Source organism: Nerophis lumbriciformis, linkage group LG37, assembly GCF_033978685.3.
Source record: "Nerophis lumbriciformis linkage group LG37, RoL_Nlum_v2.1, whole genome shotgun sequence".
NCBI lineage: Eukaryota > Metazoa > Chordata > Actinopteri > Syngnathiformes > Syngnathidae > Nerophis > Nerophis lumbriciformis.
The window spans coordinates 22,103,218-22,128,500 of NC_084584.2; the positions used below are offsets into that span (position 1 = coordinate 22,103,218).

The 25,283-nt window shown below is 43.8% G+C and overlaps 1 long non-coding RNA gene across 1 annotated transcript in view; it reads left to right on the forward strand.

The window, feature by feature from the left end:
* The window catches only part of LOC133577353 (uncharacterized), a 33,888-nt gene that overhangs the window by 682 nt on the left and 7,923 nt on the right, over window positions 1–25,283 (forward strand). The window contains exon 2 of the long non-coding RNA XR_009811722.1: window positions 5,084–5,160. This is a non-coding gene — a long non-coding RNA (uncharacterized lncRNA). The remainder of the gene's footprint in view (window positions 1–5,083; window positions 5,161–25,283) is intronic.

Here is a 25,283-nt window from a genome sequence, read left to right on the forward strand (position 1 = left end):
TGAGAAACCTTGGAGAGGACCGCATATGTGGGTAACCCCCCCCCTCTAGGGGAGACCGAAAGCAATGGATGTCGAGTGGGTCTGACATAATATTGTGAGAGTCCAGTCCATAGTGGATCCAACATAATAGTAAGAGTCCAGTCCATAGTGGGGCCAGCAGGACACCATCCCGAGCGGAGACGGGTCAGCAGCGCAGAGATGTTCCCAGCCGATGCACAGGCGAGCGGTCCACCCCGGGTCCCGACTCTGGACAGCCAGCACTTCATCCATGGCCACCGGACCTATGCCCCCCCCCCCTCAAGGAAAAGGGGAGCAGAGGAGAAAAGAAAAGAAACGGCAGATCAACTGGTCTAACAGGGGGGCTATTTAAAGGCTAGAGTATACAAATGAGTTTTAAGATGGGACTTAAATGCTTCTACTGAGGTAGCATCTCTAATTGTTACCGGGAGGGCATTCCATAGTACTGGAGCCCGAATAGAAAGCGCTCTATAGCCCGCAGACTTTTTTTTGGGCTCTGGGAATCACTAATAAGCCGGAGTTCTTTGAACGCAGATTTCTTGCCGGGACATATGGTACAATACAATCGACAAGATAGGACGGAGCTAGACCGTGTAGTATTTTATACGTAAGTAGTAAAACCTTAAAGTCGCATCTTAAGTGCACAGGAAGCCAGTGCAGGTGAGCCAGTATAGGCGTAATATGATCAAACTTTCTTGTTCTTGTCAAAAGTCTAGCAGCCGCATTTTGTACCAACTGTAATTTTTTAATGCTAGACATTCATTTCAGAGATGACATTTAGTTCCCCTTAAAACATTCACATGTTGCATGAGATGAAGTGTTTATTAACTTTCTGTCCGTAAAATACATATTTTTATATTAGCAATTATGTAGTCCTGTAACATCATTTTATGATTAATATCCCAAAAATAACATTCTTAACAATTGACAGCAGAATAAGCACACTGATTGAGGAGTCATAGTAAAACGACCTGAAATTTACACTTTACGTGTAGTGTTGGAGTTGTCCAACTTTTTGTGTGGCCATAAACGCACCAGTGGGTAATTGCCATAGTGTATGTGTTGGTGCAGGTGAGAGAGAGGGCAAGCGGCTGCTGTTGATATAACAGATGACAAAGAGTTGCTTTTGGCTTGGTTTGTACGGTAGACAACGACCAGTTTTGCTAGATAAAAGTATTTTACACATTGTTTTGGTGTGGTTATGGCCGACAAACAATTTCGCTAAATAAAGGGACCGATGGAATTCCTGTCCTCCTTTAAAGGCCTACTGAAACCCACTACTATCGACCACGCAGTCTGATAGTTTATATATCAATGATGAAATCTTAACATTGCAACACATGCCAATACAGCCGGGTTGGCTTACTAAAGTGCAATTTTAAATTTTGCGTGAAATATCCTGCTGAAAACGTCTCGGTATGATGACGTCAGCGCGTGACGTCACGGATTGTAGAGGACATTTTGGGACATGGTGACCAGCTATTAAGTCGTCTGTTTTCATCGCAAAATTCCACAGTATTCTGGACATCTGTGTTGGTGAATCTTTTTCAATTTGTTCAATGAACAATGGAGAAAGCAAAGAAGAAAGCTGTAGGTGGGAAGCGGTGTATTGCGGCAGGTGTTGTGCTGGATAACGCACCCCCGCCGTAGAATGCACCCCATGACTGTTTTGCCGGATAACACAGCCGGTGTTTCATTGTTTACATTCCCGAAAGATGACAGTCAAGCTTTACCATTGGCCTGTGGAGAACTGGGACAACAAAGCCTCTTACCAGGAGGACTTTGAGTTGGATACGCAGACACGGTACCGTGAGTACGCATGCAGCTGCGGCTTCCAAACATGTGATCGCTTGGCCGTACGTGCGTGCCGCTATGTGCATGTCACGTACGTAACTTTGGGGAAATATATGTGCTGTATGAACTTTGGGGAGGTGAACGGTACTTTGGGCTGTGGGATTGAGTGTGTTGTGCAGGTGTTTGAGTTGTATTGGCGGGTTATATGGATGGGAGGGGGGAGGTGTTTGTAATGCGGGATTAATTTGTGGCATATTAAATATAAGCCTGGTTGTGTTGTGGCCAATAGAGTATATATATGTCTTGTGTTTATTTACTGTTTTAGTCATTCCCAGCTGAATATCAGGTCCCACCCGCCTCTCACAGCATTTTCCCTATCTGAATCGCTCCCACTGCCCTCTAGTCCTTCACTCTCACTTTCCTCATCCACGAATCTTTCATCCTCGCTCAAATTAATGGGGAAATCGTCGCTTTTTTGGTCCGAATCGCTCTCGCTGCTGGTGGCCATGATTGTAAAGAATGTGCAGATGTGAGGAGCTCCACAACCTGTGACGTCACGCGCGTATCGTCTGCTACTTCCGGTACAGGCAAGGCTTTTTTATCAGCGACCAAAAGTTGCGAATTTTATCGTCGATGTTCTCTACTAAATCCTTTCAGCAAAAATATGGCAATATCGCAAAATGATCAAGTATGACACATAGAATGGACCTGCTATCCCCGTTTAAATAAGAAAATCACATTTCAGTAGGCCTTTAAGTGTCTCCACAGACGTTACAATAATTTAAGTGTTGACAAACATTGTTTTTATCTGTTGTGGCCGCCTTTTGTCACCTGTTACTCACAGTTGCATTGCAAAATCATACAAAACAAACGATTTGTTTATTTTGTTTAGAGTGGGATTTGATTTTTTGCGCGGCATAGATTTGCTGTGTGCAGAGGACGCGTGAGCAGTGCGCAATTGCGCATGTGCGCACCTCAGAGGGAACGTTGTCTACGATAGTCGAATGTAATGCACTAGGTTTTTTTTAAAGAAGTGTAATTATTTAGAGTGGCAGTTTTATATCACACAACATTGTTTCGATTTGCTTAAATCACCAAATGATTCCCGAGCGCGGCGCACGCTGCTGCTCACTGCTCCCCTCACCTCCCAGGGGTTGAACACGGGGATGGGTCAAATGCAGAGGACACATTTCACCACAGCCAGTGTGTGTGTGACAATCGTTGGGACTTTAACTTTAACTTTAATTAAAACATACCATATGTGCGCTTAATCATAATGCAACGAAATGATGTTCTTATCTGTACTGTAAAGCTCAAATTTGAATGACAATAAAAAGTAAGTCTAAGTCTAATTGTATGGCAAGTTTGCCTGCGACTATCAGCTCGCTAGCTAATTGTGGATTGTCACTGCGGCTGCCATCTTGAGCAGGGCCAAGCCGTGTCTATTTACTGCGTGAGTTAACGGAGACCGAGGTCTCTCAATGATTAAGAACACTATAACTAATTGGAATGTCAACCAATTTTGTTATAAATGTCGCTGTGACGGTCTGATGGACACTGGTCAAATCGGTCTGACAAAACACCTGTTCAAGTTGGCGGCTGGGATGACATATTTGACCAGTCTGAAGGCGGCATCTACATATCCATACCTACAGTACCTGAGAGGTGCCTGATGGAGATGGTAACTATGGCTCTTTGAGAAGAGCCGGTGTTCTGGAAAAAAACGCCCCCCATATAAATTTGCTGACCGACGCCACTGAGCATGCGCATTCAGGTTTCTTCGAACAAAATAACCATAGCAATTAAGGTGAACATTTTTTATATATTGTAGTTATTATTAGCATTTTTTTACATACCAGGAAACAAACAAGAACGCTTTAAACCTGGATTAACCTAAAATGCATGGCTGGTTGTTTGTCTATACTGTATGATACAGAATGATTGTCATCAATAAGTATTTTGACATGGTTTTTATTGAATAATTATAAAAACGACAAAATCACTTGTTCCATTTTTCCATTTTTCAGAATTTTTTGTGTCGCCAACTATCGGATTACACAATTTATTTAATGAAGAAGCACATTTTTTTCAGAACACCGGATCTTCAGGGATCATTCCCTTCCAAGTAATTTGTTTATATTAAAGAAACAATTACTGATAGCACTTACAAGATAAGATGTTAATCTGAATATTTTACATGACATCACCCATCATGAAATACTACTCGGTGGGAATTATTCTGAAACGTTGATAATAATTTAAATGGGCTTATGTTTTAATTGTAATTTTTCCATAAGGAATATACATACAATTTTCCCTCATCCAAAACACTTTGTGGATCACAAGTAAATATATAAATAATAAATATGAATAGTATGTCTATATGTGTGAAAAACATATGAATGGAACTAGAATACAAATTAGGACTGTAAATTGCATCAGTGTGTGAATGTGTGAGTGAATGGGTAAATGTGGAAATAGTGTCAAAGCGCTTTGAGTACCTTGAAGGTAGAAAAGCGCTATACAAGTATAACCCATTTATCATTTATTTATTTAAATGCAAAGTTGTGACACCTTATCTGTACAATTGTTTCCCTTTACAATATGTGGCTAGATTTCTTTCACTCCGACTCTTTTTCCAGCCCAGTGGGGGGTGTGCACATGTCTGGGAAATCAGAACGATGAAATCAGTTTTCATCGTTCACTTCAAAGAGCCGTTTGAAAGAGCCGACTTGTTCGCATTTTGCCTGAGTACCGCGGCCTTTGAGGGTCAAAAATATTTGGCGAATCGCCCCATCAGAATTTTGAATATTCATTAGACACGAGAATCACCTGATTTGACTTTATATGTTGATTTTAAAAGTAGTACTTTGAGTACTGAATGAGCAAAGGGACAGTTCCCATAAAGTGGCCACATGAGTGTGTTGGCTTACATCAAAGACACAATTTCCTGTCAGAGGAAATAGCACTGAGGACTTTTTTTTTCTCTGTCCTTTTTAAGTCCCTCTATTCTGAATTTTTTCCATTTGACTCGGAAGTGAAAGGCGGGCCCCCCACTGTGTCATATTGTCACTTCATAGTACAGTACTTTTGTGTTTGTATGCACAAAAACATTCTCACTATGATGTACTATATGTTTTTTTCTTTAGTGTTCCCAGAAAGTCCTTGACACTGTATAATGATAATGTCAACATACACTGCAGATGACATCCCCACTTTAGAAGATTCTACCCTTTGGCCTCACAAACTGTTCTTCTTCCCCACTAATCAGACCTTTGGAATCCCCGCTGGGACAAGCTGGAGACACTTCCCGCTCTGGCATCTGGTCCAGCACTCGGAATAATGAAGGTAATAATAATGAGATGCACCTTGTCAAGAAAGTGGACATTTTTTTTAAGCTGTTCAATGACGGCCCATTTGTCAGCATTTCTGTGTGGAGTTTGCATGTTCTTCCCGGGACTACATGGGTTCCCTCCGGGTACTCTCCCACCTCCAAAGACATGCACCTGGAGATAGGTTGATTGGCAACACTAAATCTCCTCTCTGAGCTGCCACCTTACCGTGGTAGAGGAGTTTGCGTGTCCCAATGATCCTAGGAGCTATGTTGTCCGGGGGTTTCTATGCCCCCTGGTAGGGTCTCCCAAGGCAAACTGGTCCTAGGTGAGGGATCAGACAAAGAGCAGCTCGAAGACCTCGATGAAGAACACAAACCAAGGACCCAGATTTCCCTCGCCCGGACGCGGGTCACCGGGGCCCCCCTCTGGAGCCAGGCCCGGAGGTGGGGCACGATGGCGAGCGCCTGGTGGCCGGGCCTGTCCCCATGGGGCCCGGCCGGGCACAGCCCGAAGAGGCAACGTGGGTCCCCCCTCCAATGGGCTCACCACCCATAGCAGGGGCCATAGAGGTCGGGTGCAGTGTGAGCTGGACGGCAGCCGAGGGCAGGGCACTTGGCGGTCCGATCCTCGGCTACATAAGCTGGCTCTTGGGACGTGGAACGTCACTTCGCTGGGGGGGAAGGAGCCTGAGCTAGTGCGTGAGGTGGAGAAGTTCCGGCTAGATATAGTCGGACTCACTTCGACGCACAGCAAGGGCTCTGGAACCACTTCTCTTGAGAGGGGCTGGACTCTCTTCCACTCTGGCGTTGCCGGCAGTGAGAGGCGACGGGCTGGGGTGGCAATTCTTGTTGCCCCTCGGCTCAAAGCCTGCACGTTGGAGTTCAACCCGGTGGACGAGAGGGTAGCTTCCCTCCGCCTTCGGGTGGGGGCACGGGTCCTGACTGTTGTTTGCGTTTACGCGCCAAACAGCAGTTCAGAGTACCCACCCTTTTTGGATTCACTCGAGGGAGTACTGGAGAGTGCTCCCCCGGGTGATTCCCTCGTTCTACTGGGGGACTTCAACGCTCATGTTGGCAGCGACAGTGAAACCTGGAGAGGTGTGATTGGGAAGAATGGCCGCCCGGATCTGAACCCGAGTGGTGTTCTGTTATTGGACTTTTGTGCTCGTCACAGATTGTCGATAACAAACACCATGTTCAAACATAAGGGTGTCCATATGTGCACTTGGCACCAGGACACCCTAGGCCGCAGTTCCATGATCGACTTTGTAGTTGTGTCATCGGATTTGCGGTCTCATGTTTTGGACACTCGGGTGAAGAGAGGGGCGGAGCTTTCTACCGATCACCACCTGGTGGTGAGTTGGCTGCGATGGTGGGGGAGGATACCGGACAGACCTGGCAGGCCCAAAGGCATTGTGAGGGTTTGCTGGGAACGCCTGGCATAGTCTCCTGTCAGAGAGAGTTTCAATTCCAACCTCCGGAAGAACTTTTGAACATGTCACGAGGGAGGTGCTGGACATTGAGTCCGAGTGGACAATGTTCCGTACCTCTATTGTCGAGGCGGCCGATTGGAGCTGTGGCCGCAAGGTAGTTGGTGCCTGTCGTGGCAGTAATCCTAGAACCCGTTGGTGGACGCCGGCGGTGAGGGATGCCGTCAGGCTGAAGAAGGAGTCCTATCGGGTTTTTTTGGCTCATGGGACTCCTGAGGCAGCAGACAGGTACCGACAGGCCAAGCGGTGTGCGGCTTCAGCGGTCGCGGAGGCAAAAACTCGGACATGGGAGGAGTTCGGGGAGGCCATGGAAAAAGACTTCCGGACGGCTTCGAAGCAATTCTGGACCACCATCCGCCGCCTCAGGAAGGGGAAGCAGTGCAGTGTCAACACCGTGTATGGTGGGGATGGTGCTCTGCTGACCTCGACTGCGGATGTTGTGGATCGGTGGAGGGAATACTTCGAAGACCTCCTTAATCCTACCAGCACGTCTTCCTATAAGGAAGCAGGGCCTGGGGAATCTGTGGTGGGCTCTCCTATTTCTGGGGCTGAGGTTGCCGAGGTAGTTAAAAAGCTCCTCGGTGGCAAGGCCCCGGGGGTGGATGAGATCCGCCCGGAGTTCCTTAAGGCTCTGGATGTTGTGGGGCTGTCTTGGTTGACAAGACTCTGCAACATCGCGTGGACATCGGGGGCGGTACCTCTGGATTGGCAGACCGGGGTGGTGGTTCCTCTCTTTAAGAAGGGGAACCGGAGGGTGTGTTCCAACTATCGTGGGATCACACTCCTCAGCCTTCCCGGTAAGGTCTATTCAGGTGTACTGGAGAGGAGGCTACGCCGGATAGTCGAACCTCGGATTCAGGAGGAACAGTGTGGTTTTCGTCCTGGTCGTGGAACTGTGGACCAGCTCTATACTCTCGGCAGGGTCCTTGAGGGTGCATGGGAGTTTGCCCAACCAGTCTACATGTGCTTTGTGGACTTGGAGAAGGCATTCGACCGTGTACCCCGGGAAGTCCTGTGGGGAGTGCTCAGAGAGTATGGGGTAACGGACTGTCTTATTGTGGCAGTTCGCTCCCTGTATAATCAGTGTCAGAGCTTGGTCCGCATTGCCGGCAGTAAGTCGGACACGTTTCCAGTGAGGGTTGGACTCCGCCAAGGCTGCCCTTTGTCACCGATTCTGTTCATAACCTTTATGGACAGAATTTCTAGGCGCAGTCAGGGCGTTGAGGGGATCTGGTTTGGTGGCTGCAGGATTAGGTCACTGCTATTTGCAGATGATGTGGTCCTGATGGCTTCCTCCGGCCAAGATCTTCAGCTCTCACTGGATCGGTTCGCAGCCGAGTGTGAAGCGACTGGGATGGGAATCAGCACCTCCAAGTCCGAGTCCATGGTTCTCTCCCGGAAAAGGGTGGAGTGCCATCTCCGGGTTGGGGAGGAGATCTTGCCCCAAGTGGAGGAGTTCAAGTACCTCGGAGTCTTGTTCACGAGTGGGGGAAGAGTGGATCGTGAGATCGACAGGCGGATCGGTGCGGCGTCTTCAGTAATGCGGACGCTGTATCGATCCGTTGTGGTGAAGAAGGAGCTGAGCCAGAAGGCAAAGCTCTCGATTTACCGGTCGATCTACGTTCCCATCCTCACCTATGGTCATGAGCTTTGGGTCATGACCGAAAGGACAAGATCACGGGTACAAGCGGCCGAAATGAGTTTCCTCCGCCGAGTGGCGGGGCTCTCCCTTAGAGATAGGGTGAGCTCAAAGTAAAGCCGCTGCTCCTCCACATCGAGAGGAGCCAGATGAGGTGGTTCGGGCATCTGGTCAGGATGCCACCCGAACGCCTCCCTAGGAAGGTGTTTCGGGCACGTCCGACCGGTAGGAGGCCACGGGGAAGACCCAGGACACGCTGGGAAGACTATCTCTCCCGGCTGGCCTGGGAACACCTCGGGCTCCCCCGGGAGGAGCTGGACGAAGTGGCTGGGGAGAGGGAAGTCTGGGCTTCCCTGCTTAAGCTGCTGCCCCCGCGACCCGACCTCGGATAAGCGGAAGAAGATGGATGGATGGATGGATGGATGGATGGATGGATGGCAACACTAAATTGGCCCTAGTGTGTGAATGTTGTCTGTCTGTCTGTGTTGGCCCTGCGATGAGGTGGCGACTTGTCCAGGGTATACACCGCCTTCTGCCCGAATGCAGCTGAGATAGGCTCCAGCAACCCCCGCGACCCCGAACGGGACAAGCGGTAGAAAATGGATGGATGGACCTCCGCCAAGCTCAACGCACCAGTTATGTATTGAATGCTGGTTGTAGTTAGTTAGGTATCAGGATAATGCAGCTAGACCAATTCAAATTAATATTTTTAGTTCGACAAAACAAAAACAGGGTAAACTTTAATCCTGTTTCAGTCAGTTAGCTACTAGGATGATTTGACACCAATTGTGCCTACACTTTTAGATTAGGTAAACTCATCTACATACTTGCCAACCTTGAGACCTCCGAATTCTGGAGATGGGGTTGGGAGGGCGGGGTTGGGGGGGGTGCAGGGTTTGGTGGTAGCCGGGATGTATATTGTTGCATCCCGGAAGAGTTAGTGCTGCAAGGTGTTCTGGGTATTTGTTCTGTTGTGTTTATGTTGTGTTACGGTGCGGATGTTGTCCCGAAATGTGTTTGTCACTCTTGTTTGGTGTGGGTTCACAGTGTGGCGCATATTTGTAACAGTGTTAAAGTCGTTTATACGGCCACCCTCAGTGGGACATGTATGGCTGTTGATGAAGTATGTCTTGCAGTCACTTCAATCAATCAATCAATCAATCTTTATTTATATAGCCCTAAATCACAAGTGTCTCAAAGGGCTGCACAAGCCACAACGACATCCTCGGTACAAAGCCCACATACGGGCAAGGAAAAACTCACCCCAGTGGGACGTCGATGTGAATGACTATGAGAAACCTTGGAGAGGACCGCATATGTGGGTAACCCCCCCCCTCTAGGGGAGACCGAAAGCAATGGATGTCGAGTGAGTCTGACATAATATTGTGAGAGTCCAGTCCATAGTGGATCCAACATAATAGTAAGAGTCCAGTCCATAGTGGGGCCAGCAGGACACCATCCCGAGCGGAGACGGGTCAGCAGCGCAGAGATGTTTCCAGCCGATGCACAGGCGAGCGGTCCACCCCGGGTCCCGACTCTGGACAGCCAGCACTTCATCCATGGCCACCGGACCTGTGCCCCCCCCCCCCCCTCAAGGAAAAGGGGAGCAGAGGAGAAAAGAAAAGAAACGGCAGATCAACTGGTCTAACAGGGGGGCTATTTAAAGGCTAGAGTATACAAATGAGTTTTAAGATGGGACTTAAATGCTTCTACTGAGGTAGCATCTCTAATTGTTACCGGGAGGGCATTCCATAGTACTGGAGCCCGAATAGAAAACGCTCTATAGCCCGCAGACTTTTTTTGGGCTCTGGGAATCACTAATAAGCCGGAGTTCTTTGAACGCAGATTTCTTGCCGGGACATATGGTACAATGCAATCGACAAGATAGGACGGAGCTAGACCGTGTAGTATTTTATACGTATGTAGTAAAACCTTAAAGTCACATCTTAAGTGCACAGGAAGCCAGTGCAGGTGAGCCAGTATAGGCGTAATATGATCAAACTTTCTTGTTCTTGTCAAAAGTCTAGCAGCCGCATTTTGTACCAACTGTAATTTTTTAATGCTAGACATAGGGAGACCCGAAAATAATACGTTACAGTAGTCGAGACGAGACGTAACGAACGCATGAATAATGATCTCAGCGTCGCTAGTGGATAAAATAGAACGAATTTTAGCGATATTACGGAGATGAAAGAAGGCCGTTTTAGTAACACTCTTAATGTGTGACTCAAACGAGAGAGTTGGGTCGAAGATAATACCCAGATTCTTTACTGATTCGCCTTGTGTAATTGTTTGGTTGTCAAATGTTAAGGTGGTATTATTAAATAAATGTCGGTGTTTAGCAGGACCGATAATCAGCATTTCCGTTTTCTTGGCGTTGAGTTGCAAGAAGTTAGCGGACATCCATTGTTTAATTTCATTAAGACACGCCTCCAGCTGACTACAATCTGGCGTGTTGGTCAGCTTTAGGGGCATGTAGAGTTGGGTGTCATCAGCATAACAATGAAAGCTAACACCGTATTTGCGTATGATGTCGCCTAGCGGCAGCATGTAAATACTAAAGAGTGCAGGGCCAAGAACCGAACCCTGAGGAACTCCGCACGTTACCTTAACATAGTCCGAGGTCACATTATTATGGGAGACGCATTGCATCCTGTCAGTAAGATAAGAGTTAAACCACGACAAAGCTAAGTCTGACATACCAATACGTGTTTTGATACGCTCTAATAAAATATTATGATCGACGGTATCGAAAGCAGCGCTAAGATCAAGAAGCAGCAACATAGATGACGCATCAGAATCCATCGTTAGCAGTAGATCATTAGTCATTTTTGCGAGGGCTGTCTCCGTAGAGTGATTTGCCCTGAAACCGGATTGAAAAGGTTCACAGAGATTGTTAGACACTAAGTGTTCATTTAGCTGCTGTGCGACAATTTTTTCGAGGATTTTCGAAATAAAGGGAAGGTGGGACACCGGTCGGTAGTTTACCATGAGGTCAGGATCAAGGTTAGGTCTTTTGAGCAGAGGATGAATAACCGCTTTCTTGAATGCTAGGGGAACAGTGCCAGAGGAAAGTGATAAGTTTATAATATTTAGCACTGATGGACCTAATAATACAAAAAGCTCCTTGATAAGTTTCCCAGGAAGTGGGTCAAGTAAACATGTTGTTTTTTTTATCCCACTTACACGCTGTAATAGTTCCTCTAATGTTATTTCATCAAAAAGAGAGAGACTATTTTGTATTGCAGTATCCGTCGTAGATACAGTTGTATCTGTGTTCATAGAACCCAGTTGTAGCTGGGATGCGTTGTCTTTAATCTCCTTTCTAATGAGTTCAATTTTCTTATTAAAGAAATTCATAAAGTCATCTGCCGAGTGGGTGGAGCTATTGGGAGGAGTCCCTTGTTGGGTTAGCGATGCTACTGTACTAAACAAAAATTTAGGGTCGTTTTTGTTGAGGCGGATGAGATTTGAGTAATATTTAGCTTTAGCTAAGGTAAACATGCGTTTATACGATATTAAACTATCACTCCATGCTTGATGGAAAACCTCAAGCTTGGTCGCGCGCCATTTGCGTTCCAACTTTCTACATGATAATTTATGAGCTCTGGTTTCCTCTGTAAACCATGGGGTGCGCCTTTTAGGGGCCCTTTTTTGTTTTAGCGGTGCTATACTATCAATGGTTTTGCGCAGGGCATTGTCAAAGTTGTTAGTGAGGTTATCAATAGAGCCGACATAATTTGGGAATGGTGCCATTACCGAAGGCAGTAGGTCAGCAAGAGTCATCGTTGTGGCGGCATTAATGTTGCGGCTGCTATAGCAGTTATTATTATTATTAGTTTGTTGACAATGAGTCAGAACTTCGAATTTTATAAGGTAATGATCGGACATTACTTTAGTATACGGGAGTACCATAACTTTGGAGGTGGTGACACCCCTGACCAGCACTAGATCTATCGTATTGCCGTTGCGATGCGTAGGTTCATTTATTATTTGTGTAAGACCACAGCTATCAATTATAGTCTGGAGCGCCACGCACTGAGGGTCCGATGGGGTATTCATATGGATATTAAAGTCCCCCATTATGATTATATTGTCTGCGTGCGTCACTAGATCAGCAACGAACTCTGAGAATTCATTAATAAAGTCCGAGTAGGGCCCTGGGGGGCGGTAGATAACAGCCATATCGAGAGGCAGCGGTGCGACAGACCTCATAGTAAGCACCTCAAACGATTTGTATTTATTATTTAGGTTAGGGGTAAGGTTAAAGTTTTCATTGTATATTAGTGCGACTCCCCCACCCCTTTTAAGGGGACGGGCAATATGCGCATTCGTATAGTTAGGAGGAGATGCCTCATTTAGCGCAAAAAATTCGTCTGGTTTGAGCCAGGTTTCGCTAAGACCAATGACGTTAAGATTGTTGTCTCTAATGACCTCATTAACTAATAACGTTTTGGGAGACAATGATCTTATGTTTAAAAAGCCCATATTATAAGTATTGGGCTGTTTTGACGAGTTTTTGTTTAAATTATCCGTAGTAGAAATATTAATAATGTTGCGTTTATTATACGTAGTGCACTTTAAATAGTTTCGACCATATCTAGGAATTGATACGACGGGAATTTTCAGATTATTTGCTTGATGCTGCGATCGACTGAACGCATCATGATTTGCCACCTCAGTAGAATGCATATCTACCCCGGACACATTCACAGCAGAAAACACATTATGTGAGTTGTGTGTTATTTTAAGAAAATTGCTATGCGTACAGGAATTATCCAGCCTGGTGCTGGCTAGTTCTAGCTTAACTGACTCCTCACCCGGACTAGCAGGCTCTGTAATTGCCTGTGACCGGGCTTGCTCTAGTGTAGTTAGTCAAATGTGACTTAAACAGTAGTCTATATTCTTAGACAGGATGATGGCGCCTTCCTGGTTAGGGTGAAGGCCGTCCCTCATCAGTAAGCCTGGTTTGCCCCAGAAAGAGGGCCAATTATCAATAAACGTTAGTCCCTGTTGTCTACAGAAGCTAGCCAGCCACTTGTTGAGCGAGACTAATCTGCTATATCTCTCATCATTGCCTCTCGCAGGCAGGGGGCCAGAGACAATTACTCGATGCCTGGACATCTTTCTAGCGAGATCACAAGTCCTGGCTATGTTTCTCTTTGTAATCTCTGACTGTCTCATTCTAGTGTCATTGGAGCCAACGTGTACAACTATATTCGCATAACTAGTGGTGCGATTAGCCTGTCGTACGTGTTTACTAGGCCTGTTGCGAGTTAGCTCCCTAAGATTAGCCTCAATGTCAGGTGCTCGGGCCCCCGGGATGCACTTAATTGTGGCTGGTTTGCTAAGCTTTATGTTTCGGGTGATGGAGTCCCCTATGACTAAGGTGTGGTGCCCGGTAGACTGGGGTGTAGGACTAGCTAAAGAGCTAAATCTATTATGCGTCTCAACCGGTACACCGTAGCTTGTAGGCCGCTTAGGACTGCTACAGGCTGGGCTAGTTAGCTCGCTACAGCTAACGCTAGCAGATGTGTCCGCAACATCTAAAGTTACGAGATTACTCTGCTCTAACTGGCGGACACGGCCCTCTAGCAGAGCCAGCCTCTCCGTGAGTAAGGTGCAAGACGCGCAGGAAGCCATACTCACGGTGTTTTCTGTCACCGAGTGAAGTTCCTGCTGTCTTCCGAGAAGTCCTGGTCACGGTGTGCAGGAGTAGACTCCTTCTGACCGGCGCCCGGCGACGCCTTTCTCCGCGCTAGCTTCGTTAGCTTAGCAGCTAGCTGCTAGCTAGCTGCGGGAGGGGTGGAGAGACAGAGATCGGGTGATTTGCAAGTTAAATAGTACTACTAAATATGTTGAGAAAGTAATAAAGAAAGCTGCAGAACAATTTAAAAGCACACAAATAGAACGATACTTAGCTTTTTCGAATCAGCGAGCAGTCATGCACGGTGAACCGGAACCGTGCATTAACAGCCGCATATAATATGTGACTGGGCCGGCACGCTGTTTGTATGGAGGAAAAGTTGACGTGACGACAGGTTGTAGAGGACGCTAAAGGCAGTGCCTTTAAGGCAGGCCCTCAATATTGTTGTGTGGGTGGAAATCGGGAGAAATTCAGGAGAATGGTTGCCCCGGGAGATTTTTGGGAGGGGCACTGAAATTCGGGAGTCTCCCGGGAAAATCGGGAGAGTTGGCAAGTATGCTCACCTAAACTAGCAATATAGCAATATAGAAACTTTGTGAGTTTCTGTTTTGCTTCACTTACTAGCTACCCAGTAACCTGCATTATGCTTCCTCGTCAAGGCATCCTCGTACGGTCACGTCTTGTTGACACTAACCGTTAAAGCTACGGTTGTACATATTGGGAACCTCCCTTTTTCAGGAAAGGGTCCTCGCAGATTCTTTATTTCTAGGGCTGTCTACCGTAAATTAAGGAGAGGTGACTGGAATTGAAGTTTAAAAATGTATTCTACAAAAACGGAGTAAGTACAAACAATAGCAATTAGAGATGTCCGATAATATCGGACTGCCGATATTATCGGCCGATAAATGCTTTAAAATGTAATATTGGAAATTATCGGTATCGGTTTCAAAATTATCGGCATCAGTTTAAAAAATTAAAATTAATTACTTTTTAAAACGCCGCTGTGTACACGGACATAGGGAGAAGTACAGAGCGCCAATAAACTTTAAAGACAATGCCTTCACTTGCCGGCCCAGTCACATAATATCTACGGCTTTTCACACACACAAGTGAATGCAAAGCATACTTGGTCAACAGCCATACAGGTCACACTGAGGGTGGCCGTATAAACAACTTTAACACTGTTACAAATATGCGCCACACTGTGAACCCACACCAAACAAGAATAACAAACACATTTCGGGAAAACATCCGCACCGTAACACAACATAAACACAACAGAACAAATACCCAGAACCCCTTGCAGCACTAACTCTTCCGGGACGCTACAATATGCTACCCCCTACCCCCCCCACCTCAACTCCGCCCCCCCCACCCAACCCCGCCCACCTCAACCTCCTCATGCTCTCTCAGGGAGAGCATGTCCCAAATTCCAAGCTGCTGTTTTGAGGCATGTTAAAAAAAAATAATGCACTTTGTGACTTCAATAATAAATATGGCAGTGCCATGTTGGCATTTTTTTCCATAACTTGAGTTGATTTATTTTGGAAAACCTTGTTACATTGTTTAATGCATCCAGTGGGGCATCACAACAAAATTAGGCATAATGTGTTAATTCCACGACTGTATATATCGATATCAGTTGATATCGGAATCGGTAATTAAGATTTGGACAATATCGGGATATCGGCAAAAAAGCCATTATCGGACATCTCTAATAGCAATACCAGTGTTGGAGAGGAGACCGAACGGTCTAAAGCTCAGACTCTTCTTTAAAATGGTCGCCCTCCTTCCATGCTTGTGTCCACCTAAGTTGCTACGCCTTGCCGGGGATCAAAACTGAAAGTTGACTTGGGAAGAATGTGTGCGCTTGTTGGTAGCTCGGTTGGTAGAGCGGCCGTGCCAGCAACGTGAGGGTTCCTGGTTTGATCCCCAGCTTCCGCTATCTTAGCCACGTCCGTTGTGTCCTTGAGAAAAACACTTCACCCTTGTTCCTGATGGGTCGTGCTTAGGGCCTTGCATGGCAGCTCATGCCATCAGTGTGTGAATGTGGAAAGGGTGTCAAAGCGCTTTGAGTACCTTGAAGGTAGAAAAGCGCTATACAAGTATAACCCATTTAACATTTACCATTACTTCCTGGTACCTTACTTAAAGAGATACAATGTGTGTGTATTTGCAAAGATAGGAAACACAATGTGCATTCACGTTATGTCCTTGAACATAATGCACTGCACAGGAGATTAGATCTAACAGTTGGTTAGCTTGCATATCATTATTCCCTGCAGCCCATTTTAGCGAACGCCTTCACCGATTTTGAATCAATATTTGGATAGGTTGATTGGCAACACTAAATTGCTAGAGTCTGAATGTGAATGTTGTCTGTCTGTCTGTGTTGGCCCTGCGATGAGGTGGCGACTTGTCCAGGGTGTACCCTGCCTTTCGCCCGAATGCAGGCGTCCATGAAAAAGACGGCGCTTAGATGGCAGCATATGTTGTTCCAAAACCTGAATGTACCTTTCAGCATTAATGGTGCCTTCACAGATGTGTAAGTTACCCATGCCTTGGGCACTAATGCACCCACATACCATCACAGATGCTGGCTTTTCAACTTTGCGTCGATAACAGTCTGGATGGTTCGCTTCCCCTTTGGTCCGAATGACACGATGTCGAATATTTCCAAACACAATTTGAAATGTGGACTCGTCAGACCACAGAACACTTTTCCACTTTGCATGAGTCCATCTTAGATGATCTCGGGCCCAGAGAAGCCGGCGGCGTTTCTGGATGTTGTTGATAAATGGCTTTCGATTTGCATAGTAGAGCTATAACTTGCACTTACAGATGTAGCGACGAACTGTATTTAGTGACAGTGGTTTTCTGAAGTGTTCCTGAGCCCATGTAGTGATATCCTTTAGAGATTGATGTCGGTTTTTGATGCAGTGCCGTCTGAGTTATCGAAGGTCACGGTCATTCAATGTTGGTTACGTGGAGTGATTTCTCCAAATTCTCTGAACCTTTTGACGATATTATGGACCGTAGATGTTGAAATCCCTAAATTTATTGCAATTGCACTTTGAGAAACGTTGTTCTTAAACTGTTTGACTATTTGCTCACGCAGTTGTGGACAAAGGGGTGTACCTTGCCCCATCCTTTCTTGTGAAAGACTGAGCATTTTTTGGGAAGCTGTTTTTATACCCAATCATGGCACCCACCTGTTCCCAATTAGCCTGCACACCTGTGGGATGTTCCAAATAAGTGTTTAATGAGCATTCCTCAACTTTATCAGTATTTATTGCCACCTTTCCCAACTTCTTTGTCACGTGTTGCTGGCATCAAATTCTCCATCCATCCGTTTTCTACCGCTTATTCCCTTCGGGGTCGCGGGGGCGCTGGAGCCTATCTCAGCTACAATCGGGCGGAAGGCGGTGTACACCCTGGACAAGTCGCCACCTCATCACAGGGCCAACACAGATAGACACACAACATTCACACTCACATTCACACACTAGGGCCAATTTAGTGTTGCCAATCAACCTATCCCCAGGTGCATGTCTTTGGAGGTGGGAGGAAGCCGGAGTACCCGGAGGGAACCCACGCAGTCACGGGGAGAACATGCAAACTCCACACAGAAATTCTAAAAAAAAAAAATGTTTATCAGTTTGAACATCAAATATGTTGTCTTTGTAGCATATTCAACTGAATATGGGTTGAAAATGATTTGCAAATCATTGTATTCCGTTTATATTTACATCTAACACAATTTCCCAACTCATATGGAAACGGGGTTTGTAAACAAACTTTATTGATCCACAAGGGAAATTGTTCCACACACTAGCTCAGTTACAAAGCATCAAAAGGGTAATGATGGAAAGGATAATTAAGGTATAAAGTAGACTAATATGTACCATAGTAGCAATATAACATATATGTAATATTTACATGTTATATATAAAGTATATAACATATACTGATATATTATATTATATTTTTCCTTCCATCCATTTTCTACTGCTTGTCCCTCTCGGGGTCGCGGGGTTGCTGGAGCCTATCCCAGCTGCAATCGGGTGGAAGGCGGTGTACACCCTGGACAAGTCGCCACCTCATCACAGGGCCAACACAGATAGACAGACAACATTCACACTCACATTCACACACTAGGGCCAATTTAGTGTTGGTAAAGGTAACTATGTGTTTGTTATTTCATGTCCAGAGGGCTTTCATAATGTTAAAAAAAATGTTTTATTTAGAAAGTCGTAAAGAGTTTTTTAATGCTCTGGCTTTGAAAATATTCAATAATATTTAATAATTCATACTTAACGGAAAAACAACGATAAACGGGGGATTACTATTATATTTTTATTTGGTATATTTTCCCACAAACCAGGCAGTAACCTGCTAGCTAACAAGCACAAACCATGTAAATAAATGGAAGCAATTGTTAGTTTAACTTTAGTTTTGCCTTGGTGGAGGTCTGCTGTCGTGCCATAACAATTTCCCTGGATGAAACATGCTGGAATAGATCAAACAACGACCTAACTGGTGTTTTTGAACCCATCTTATAATAAATTCACCTACCAACTAGGGTTGTGCAATATATACGATATATATAATATGCATTTACCTGACAATAGAACTTTTAATACTATAGTTATATCGTGATAATGCATCTTGATGACATATTCTATCTTTTGTCTTTTGTTTTTTTGTTTTTTTACTAACAAACGCGACCTCAACCATTGTAGCATTCTCGTAAGCGAGCTAGTGGCTAACATCCCTCCACAGTGCAAAACCACTTCTAATCAGCAATTCTTGCCTCCAAATTTGAAGTAGCCAAACAACAGAAGATTAAGTGCTTATTACATTTTAACCGAAGTTTTGATAGGACCATGTTAAAACAGAAAGTAACCAGATATTTACAGTAAATTAGCAAGTAGATTAATAATAATTTTAACAAAATAATACAACTGGAAATTACACAATATGAAACTGCATACGTCAGCAGCCAAATCAGGAGCCTTTGTAATTTACATACCAAATAATATACGATGATAGCTGGAGCTGCAATATATATTTTGATGTATATTTCAGGCCACTTTATCACCCATCCCTACGACCAACATGCTAGTTAGAAATTCAGAAACCTTTGGTGGGGTTTAGCCTCCATTTTAAGCAAAAACTTAAAAAGGTTATCTTGTTGGAGCAAAATGGCATGGACCCGTAGTGTAAACTAGATGAAATCCGGCGGTAATAACTTATGTCCCCTATAAATGAATCACTTTGACTGTACTGAAGACAGATTTGATCCCAGGCGTCTTTAAATAACCGCATCTCTCAGATGGACTATTGTATTCGGCCGACTCCCTGCTCAATTCCAGCCTGAACTATTGACGCGTGAAGTAGATGATGAAGTATTTCAGGAATTACGAGGATCTTGTCCCTTCTTTAAAATAGGTCAAGGCCATTTGTAATCAGCCAGCAAAATAGAGAAAGAGAGAGAGACAATAATGGGTCAAAGGGTGCATTATCCTCTGTTGTTTCTAATAGAAAGGCTCCATTTAGCCTGGTGCTGGTTCATACAATTTGTGTTTATATGCCGCGTTCCAGCTGTTAGCTAGTTAGCTGTAGCTTGGGTAAAGCGGCACAGTCTTTATTTGCGTGCTTTAGCATAAACTAAAGGTCACATTGATCAATAGTGCAGAAGAACAATGGATCAGATCCCAAAGGAACCACTTTGGTGGGTCGCTCAGCTCCTACACATCTTGTGGTTCAAAATGATGGATAGGCAACACTGCCACAATGAACTCATTTAACTCCTAGAAGTAAAATCACTGGTAAAAAAGGGTCTTCAAGCTGATCTTTTGTTGACCTTTTATACTATATGTCCACTATAATAAACAGTATGAGAATGCCCGGTGGGATTCATTGCTGTTGTCTACAACCGTTACCTTTATTTATTGTATAAATATGTATAGCATATGTATTAATACATTTTTGTTCAAATTATTTTATTATAATACTACTTAACTGATTGTCATTAAATTGGGAAAATGTTTTGCTGAAATTAATTGTAACTATTTTAATCAAAAGTTCAAAATACATCTAAAATACATTTCGAAATCTTATGTTTTTCTAGATAATTTTATTGTTATTTAATAATGTTACTCCTGAATCATTTCTCAAATGTGTACCGTATTTTTCGGACTATTAGTCGCAGTTTTTTTCATAGTTTGGCCGGGGGTGCGACTTATACTCAGGAGCGACTTATGTGTGAAATTATTAACACATTACCGTAAAATATCAAATAATATTGTTTAGCTCATTCACGTAAGAGACTAGACCATACTTGCCAACCCTCCCGGATTTTCCGGGAGACTCCCAAAATTCAGCGCCTCTCCCGAAAACCTCCCGGGACAAATTTTCTCCCGAAAATCTCCCGAAATTCAGGCGGAGCTGGAGGCCACGCCCCCTCCAGCTCCATGCGGACCTGAGTGGCGTGTTGACAGCCTGTTCACACGTCCGCTTTCCCACAATATAAACAGCTAATGATCGAGGGCGAGTTCTTGGTTTCTTATGTGGGTTTATTGTTAGGCAGTTTCATTAACGTCCTCCCAGCGCGGTAACAACACACAACAGCAGTCAAGTTTTCGTCTACCGTAAAGCAGTTCATCTGCCGTAAACAGCAATGTTGTGACACTTTTAAACAGGACAATACTGCCATCTACTGTACATGCATATGTGACCCACCCATAATGTGTCACATTTTTGTGTTGATTTATTTATTTTATTTTGTGGTTTGAATTCGTTTTTGAAGCTGTCATTACACATTTATCAGTATTCACATTGGTCAGTAGGGGACAGTAGGGCGTTTCTTCCCAATTGAATGCTATCACCTGCAGACCGGAAGTGTCTTGTCATTCTGATGAGCGCGACCAGTCTGTGAACAATTGAAACATCCTGTGTGCTTTTTCCTCCTGTATAACAGAATCAACTCACTGAATAATATCCATGTGATCTTTATAAGTTTAAGTACACATTCTGATGGTGGAGCCTAACTCTAAAGTGTTTGAGTTGTAGTTTGTATTTGTGAATGAATCCAGTGCACAGCTGCAGTAATCAATACAAAAAGGCGATGTGAGTGCCCAATGTTTACATAGGAACTTCTGATCCTAATTCAGACTCCCAAATTAGAGCTACCGTTTTCTTATTGATTTTATAATGTATATTTGTATAATGTGTGTGTTCTGAAATAGTGACAGAGAATAGAACAAGGATGGACAATTCAACCCTTAACTCAAGAATGAGTAGATGAGTGTTATGTGTGTATATGTGTAAATAAATGAACACTGAAATTCAAGTATTTCTTTTATTTATATATATATATATATATATATATATATATATATATATATATATATATATATATATATACTGTATATATATATATATATATATATATATATATATATATATATATATATATATATATATATATATATATATATATATATATATATAGGGCAGCACGGTGGAAGAGGGGTTAGTGCATCTGCCTCACAATACGAAGGTCCTGAGTAGTCTTGGGTTCAATCCCAGGCTCGGGATCTTTCTGTGTGGAGTTTGCATGTTCTCCCCGTGACTGCGTGGGTTCCCTCCGGGTACTCCGGCTTCCTCCCACCTCCAAAGACATGCACCTGGGGATAGGTTGATTGGCAACACTAAATTGGCCCTAGTGTGTGAATGTGAGTGTGAATGTTGTCTGTCTATCTGTGTTGGCCCTGCGATGAGATGGCGACTTGTCCAGGGTGTACCCCGCCTTCCGCCCGATCGTAGCTGAGATAGGCTCCAGCGCCCCCCGCGACCCCAAAGGGAATAAGCGGTAGTAAATGGATGGATGGATGGATATATATATATATGTAAGAAAATATATATATATATATATATATATAGCTAGAATTCACTGAAAGTCAAGTATTTCTTATATATATCTATCTTAACCACGCCACCAACCACGCCCCCCGCCCCACCCCCGACCACTATATATATATATATATATATATATATTATATTGTGCAAGATTGCCTAAAAGCTCTTGTGTATATATACATATATATCTATATATCAGTGGCGGGCCGTGCGTTTCCCACCTAGGCCTTGAGTGATGTCCGACTTTACTGATTACCTCTCAAAATACCATAATGTATGTCACCACATGACCATTGCTGGAGAAATACTATACAGAAACACATTTACGCACTACTGGGCATTGAACCACCTCAACAGTGTACACAAAGGGCTATTTTCTGGCGCATTTAAAAATCAATAACCTGCATCAGCAATTAAAAGATATCTAATGTGGTACTGTCAAAATTAAAATTGTAAAAAGCATTAAACGTGTAAAAATAAAGAAATAAAATATTTGAACTCACCATTTGTAGCCCCCATTCAACGCCGTACAAGCCAGTGGTACCGCTCGTAGTCGGTTGGTTGGAGTGGAAGTGGCGAGCATTTCCACATTTCATCGCCGGGACAGCTGAGCTTGCTTCCAGGGTTGGGCGACGTCGTCTCAAATATCTTAAATATTCCTCTTGAAAATGACCTTGTGAATATATATCTGCCACCGAATCAATGTTCTGTTCTTTTTCTTTGTCGGTTAAAAAAGTGAGTATTGGTGATTTCTCTGCTAGCCCGGTATGGCTACTGTGCAACACTTTCTGCTTCCGTAAATTGCAACTTGTGATTAGATACTCACTTTGGAGTGACAAGTGAGTATCTAATCACAGTCTTGTTAACATCAGGCTACCTAGATAGGCTACTGTCAACAACATGTGATCTGATTGGCTATCGCAACTGTCAATCAACTGTATGTGTTCTGTTCGTTTAGCTCTGGCAACAAGCCAGCTGACTTCTGTTTGGATAACTGCTCTAACGTGAAAACAAGCAACACTGGAGCCTGACATGAATGTGTTTATATAGAGAATGTGTTTATATAGAGTGTCTATGGAAAGTAAACAAAAAATTAAATTAACTTTGATGAATTTATGATCATCGGATTGATTTAACAATTAAATTAATCCGCTCCGGGTGTGGCTCTGCTGATCTGCATAGCACCGCCACCTCAAACCAGTGAGTATCCAATCAGAGGACGCGTAAATGTCACGTTCAACGTGAGGCCAGCTAGAAGGCCTTACTGACAACAACTCGTGATCTGATTGGCTATCGCAATTATCTATCAACTGTATGTGTCCGTTCACTTACAGTGCACAGACGCCCGCATTGTTGATTCTCGTTCAGCATTTTGTTCAGCATGGCAACATAAGCTGGCTGAATTCTGGTTGGATAAAAACTCCAACCTAAAAACAACAGCACTGGAAGGAGCATAATATGACAGGAAGAGAATATGAATAATTTTAGATATTTAGGGAAAGTAAACAAAAAATTACTCTTATCTTTATTTATGATCATGATTTCTGGTTATGTTAGGCCAGTACAGAAGGCCTTGCTGGCCCTGACGACACACCACTGGTATATATACTGTATATATTATTATCATTATTTTATCAACACTGTTTTGGCTTTCATTCAGTTGTGCAAGATTGCCTAAAAGCTACTGTATTTAATCATTTTATAAAATAAAATATAAATATATATATATATATATATATATGTATATATATGTTTTGCTGGGTTACATATGATGTCATATCCGGGTTTTTTCTTTGCAGCTGAATTCACACGATGGTCAAGCAGCTTCAGTGTTGCATTAAAACAAGAGACAGTAGAGTTTGATCAGAAAATGACAGGAGAGAGCTTTCATAGAGTCCCGAAAGAAGTGGTTCATAAAGGTAACAAAGTCAGGGAAAAAAACGAAAGTGCATCGAAGGAAATTGCTTTTAAAAATAATCAATTTCATCATCTTGTTGAATATAATCGGACCACTTGTGTCTGCAGCGATCACGTTGTAAAATGTTTGTTTGAACATTTGATTTTTTGGAGAAACTTTTTGTGATGCAATCGAGTTCATTCTCGACTATATTATTAGTGTTTGAGAGACGAACTAATTGGAAAGAAATGACAAGAGATCGCATTAGTTTGTGTTCTTTTGTGGTTGCTATGCCCAGATATAACTTTGAAGACCTGATTGTGCAAACAAGTGGCAAAAAAGACTGAGAAAGTTGAGGAATGCTCATCAAACACTTATTTGGAACATCCCACAGGTGAACAGGCTAATTGGGAACAGGTGGGTGCCATGATTGGGTATAAAAGCAGATTCCATGAAATGCTCAGCCATTCAGGAATTTAGGGATTTCACCATCTACGGTCCGTAATATCCTCAAAAGGTTCAGAGAATCTGTGGCCGAAAACCAACATTGAATGCCTGTGACCTTCGATCCCTCAAGCGGTAAGGCATCAAAAAACTACTACAGTGTGTAAAGGATATCACCACATGGGCTTAGGAACACTTCAGAAAACCACTGTCAGTAACTACAGTTTTGTCGCTACATCTGTAAGTGCATGTTAAAACTCTACTATGCAAAGCGAAAGACATTCATCAACAACACCCAGAAATGCCACCGGCTTCGTTTGGCCCGAGCTCATCTAAGATGGACTGATGCAAAGTGGAAAAGTGTTCTGTGGTCTGACGAGTCCACATTTCAAATTGTTCTTGGAAACTGTGGACGTCAAGTCCTCCGGACCAAAGAGGAAAAGAACCACCTGGATTATTATAGGCGCAAAGTTCAAAAGCCAGCATCTGTGATGGTATGGGGGAGTATTAGTGCCCAAGACATTGTTAACTTACACATCTGTGAAGGCACCATTAATGCTGAAAGGTACATACAGGTTTTGGAGCAACATATGTTGCCATCCAAGCAACGTCTTTTTCATGGACACCACTGCTTATTTCAACAAGACAATGCCACATTCTACACGATTTACAACCGGTGCTTTGTAGTAAAAGTACTTTTTGCGGGTACTAGACTGGCCTGCCTGCCTGCCTGACCGTAGATGGTGAAATCCCTAAATTCCTTGCAATAGCTGGTTGAGAAAGGTTTTTCTTAAACTGTTCAACAATTTGCTCACGCATTTGTTGACGAAGTGGTGACCCTCGCCCCATCCTTGTTTGTGAATGACTGAGCATTTCATGGAATCTACTTTTATACCCAATCATGGCACCCACCTGTTCCCAATTTGCGTGTTCACCTGTGGGATGTTCCAAATAAGTGTTTGATGAGCATTCCTCAACTTTATCAATATTTATTGCCACCTTTCCCAACTTCTTTGTCACGTGTTTCTGGCATCAAATTCTAAAGTTAATGATTATTTACAAAAAAAAAAATGTTTATGAGTTTGAACATCAAATAT